The sequence below is a fragment of the Myotis lucifugus genome, unplaced genomic scaffold, assembly GCF_000147115.1.
Source record: "Myotis lucifugus unplaced genomic scaffold, Myoluc2.0 scaffold_52, whole genome shotgun sequence".
NCBI lineage: Eukaryota > Metazoa > Chordata > Mammalia > Chiroptera > Vespertilionidae > Myotis > Myotis lucifugus.
This window is the reverse complement of record NW_005871100.1, coordinates 412,882-416,524: the sequence shown is the minus strand read 5'-3', so window position 1 is coordinate 416,524 and position 3,643 is coordinate 412,882. Positions and strand designations below refer to the sequence as shown.

Sequence of the window (3,643 nt, the reverse complement as noted above, 5' to 3'; positions counted from 1 at the left end):
CCCCCCCCAGGATCACCCTTGGCTGAGCTGCCATAAGGCGCACTGGGGCTGAGTATGCCATGGCCGTGCCGGCTCCCCACAATTGAAAGCTACAAATATTTACTAAAAGAACCCAATGATAGTATGTGCCCAAATTGACATGGATAGTTTAGCAACACATACTTTCAAGGAACTTGCATACTAGAGATGCAGCTCACCCACAGAGGACAATTCCACACGAAGATTCTAGCAGAAAACCACAGTCTCTTGGGCTCGAAGGACATCCACATTTATTCAGATAAAAATAGCTGTGACTGAGTTCAAAGACCTTTCACCCACTTCTATGTACGATACGTTTTTTTTCTCTTGTTCATGACCTTTATATTGCAGAAATGGAAGGAATCTTAGGAATCAGCAAGTCCTGATCATTGAACAGATGAGGTTTTAGAGATCTAGATAGCTGGAAATTCTTGTTCTGCCTTAAAGGTTATGAGGGATGAGGGCAATGCTATGAGCCAGATCTCTCTTGCCTGAAGCTCAGATGGGGTTCATTCAAAGACAATCTAGGAACTCAGTGAACTAAGTTTGTTTTTATCTATAGTAGAATTACTATAGCTTTACATTTGTGATGCCTACAAAGAATTTCTAAAAAACAATAAATTTTGGTTATAGTTCTGGGAAAAAAATGAAGAAAAACAAATAACCTCTTCCAGAATACGACTTTCTTTTTCTCCTTATGGTTCTATTTTTTTCCATTTATATCCTTTTTCACAGATCTTTGCCAAGGTTCTGGACTGATATTTGTTAAAATATTGTTTTATTTTTGTGTGCATATCATTTTTCTTCTTTTTTATTCTTTAGTAATGTTAGTCAAGTTAATAGGTCCTGGATAATTGGAATAATTTACACCTCTTTTTGATTCCCATTAACTATACCCTGTTACTGGAGTAAAGTTAATTTTTTAAAAACTATTCTGATTACAGTGCTCTTTTGACTTTTCTAATTTTGTTTTATTTTAAACATTTTTGAAGTAGAAGAGGGCATAGAAGGGTAAATGGTAATGAGAAAAAGAAAAAAGGAATAATAAATAATTTTTAAAAAATTATTTAATTTAAATTATATATAAAAATATAATAGTTCTATTTGATTAAAATATTATGTTTATTCCCTTCATATAAGACAACTTGAAAAGTTCTAGGAAAGGATAAGGGAGAGGACAAATATTTCTTAACATAATGACATAGATCAGGTGTCATACTGAAATTCTTCCATGTGTCATTATTTAAGTTACCAAAAAATCAACCATAATAAGGTATTGCTAGCCACATTTCTATAGAGGATATAAATGACAGGGAAAATTAGGTAAATGATAAGATTTCCAGAGTTAGTATGAAGTAGGTGACCTTGAATTTATGCATCCAGGCAACAAGTAATATCAAAGATTAGTCATAAGACATAAGGATACATGATTAAGTACAAGCATTTTCTCCCCTGAACCTAAATCCTTATCTTTCGTCACTATAACTCTCTCAGCACCTGCATTTTTTTTTGCTGTGTTGTTTTAGAATTATTTTCATTACTTTTTACACAGATTACAGTTAAAACAACACATTTACTCATACAATTACTTAATAAGCTATTCCTCATGAGTGCTGAATCTTTCTAGGCCCAGAGATATGAAAATAAATAAAATAAAACCCCAACTTCATGGAGTGATAGTTTATATAGACATGTAGAAAAATCATTTTAAAATAGTAGAATAGGTGGTCTAATGGAAGGTTTGTGGTATAGCAGAAGACCTACAGAGGGGGGAGGTTTTAGAGGGAGAAATGAAAAGCTTCATAGAGGAATGAACCAATATTCCAGCTCCTTCGTCTCCTTTGTCAAGCATAAGTTTGAGATTAATGTCCATGTATTGACCAATACAGAGAAGGGGTACTGGCAGAGGACATTGCTCTGTATTTAGAAAGACGGCAATTTCTACCAGAAGCCAGTGATTTCAAGGAAGAAAGACAAACAGTTGTTGCAGCAATGTCAAATAAGTTGAGAGAAAATTCATCACAAATTATCTGAGTGCCTGCTATGTTCAGGAAGTGTTAAAGGGAGAGGGAAAGAAGTCTTGCTTCAGAATTTAATAGCAATTGATATCAAATTGCCAAAAGCTGTAACCTTGCTTATATAAAGAGGCACAAGGAACAACTAAAGCTTTTGCTTTACAGTGTAAAAATTACACATAAGGCTGAAAAAAGGAAGAAAAACATGCTGGGTAAATTTCACAAGTATCTCTGTTTTGTTACTTGGTACTTTTATAGATAAAGAAAGGCTCATTTAAATTTAGCAAATGAGGGAAATATACTGACTATTATAAAAATATTTTTTTATTTGAAAGTAATGAAGATTCTTCTTATGGATAAAGCATATCACCCTACTGTGCATGTTAGGGCTTGGAGAAAGCAAACATTCACATTCAGGCCTAAGAAAACAAGAAACCTGAGGTTGTATAAATACGAATTCACAATAAGGTAAAAACCTAAGTCATGCATTTTTATTTAAATAAATTAAATGGAGGGAAAACTTATTTCCATTTGAAAGTCCAGAGGAAAAATTTTTTGAATAAGAATTTCTTTGTCCTCCTATCATTCACCATAAAACATTCCTAAAATGTGGATAAGCTATCCTGTAGCACTATGTCATGGAAGTTGGCTTTTAAGAAGTACTGATTTCCCCCTAATCTCCTTTAGTCCCCTCACTTTAAAAGTCTTTTGACAATCCCAGGTCACTTGTTTTAAAACCTACCCTACAGGTGCCACCTAAGCATAATGATCTCTAGTCACATTCATTTCCCAGTTTACTAACCTCAGCAGACGCAGAGACAACGAGAGGACAGCAGACTGTGTGTGTCAGCCTCGCTCTGGCTTCTGTCAGAGAGTCTGTCCCAGAGGCTCTCCCTCTTCCCTATTGCTCAACTGGATTAGGTAATAAGAACAAGAGTCCTGCTCTCCTCGGTCACATAGGTAACTCCTAAAGTTCCTGGGGGCAGGACTGACTCCTCTTGCCTGAATTTCGCTGAGCTTCAGCACTGAAACCCACAAAGAAATGTTCAGATATATAGATAACCTCCCAGAATGAGACAACTGGGCAAATCATGATTGAAAGCTGATTGTACACCCCACCGAAAATGGTCTTGTGATGCTTCCTCATTTAGGCTAAGTGAGTATTTTTAAAATTCATTGTGCTTATTTCCTTTATTCTGTCTGATCCAGCATATTTCACAAATCTATTGAAGGGCAGGGGACATAGTCTTGTTGTGTGTTGAGTGACCTTTAAAATAGTCACATCACTTTTGTTTTTCCTTGTAATATCACTTTGTATTTAATTTGTGAAATAATAATCTTATCAGAAGCACATTTTTTTTAGTTTTTTTTTTAAAGTATATTTTATTGATTTTTTACAGAGAGGAAGGGAGAGGGATAGGGAGAGAGGGATCAATGAGAGAGAAACATCGATCAGCTGCCTCCTGCACACCTCTTACTGGGGATGTGCCCACAACCCAGGTACATGCCCTTGACCGGAATCGAACCTGGGACCCTTCAGTCCGCAGGCCAACGCTCTATCCACCGAGCCAAACCGGTCAGGGCTGAAGCACATGTTTTGAAAAGCCCAC

At 36.0% G+C, this 3,643-nt stretch overlaps 1 protein-coding gene across 1 annotated transcript in view; it reads right to left on the bottom strand.

Moving 5' to 3' along the window:
* The window catches only part of CD36 (CD36 molecule), a 60,084-nt gene extending 57,099 nt beyond the window's left edge, over positions 1-2,985 (bottom strand). The window contains exon 1 of the mRNA XM_023753816.1: positions 2,836-2,985. The gene's annotated coding sequence lies outside the window, so the exon portion shown is untranslated. The remainder of the gene's footprint in view (positions 1-2,835) is intronic.
* Positions 2,986-3,643: the final 658 nt, after the last annotated feature.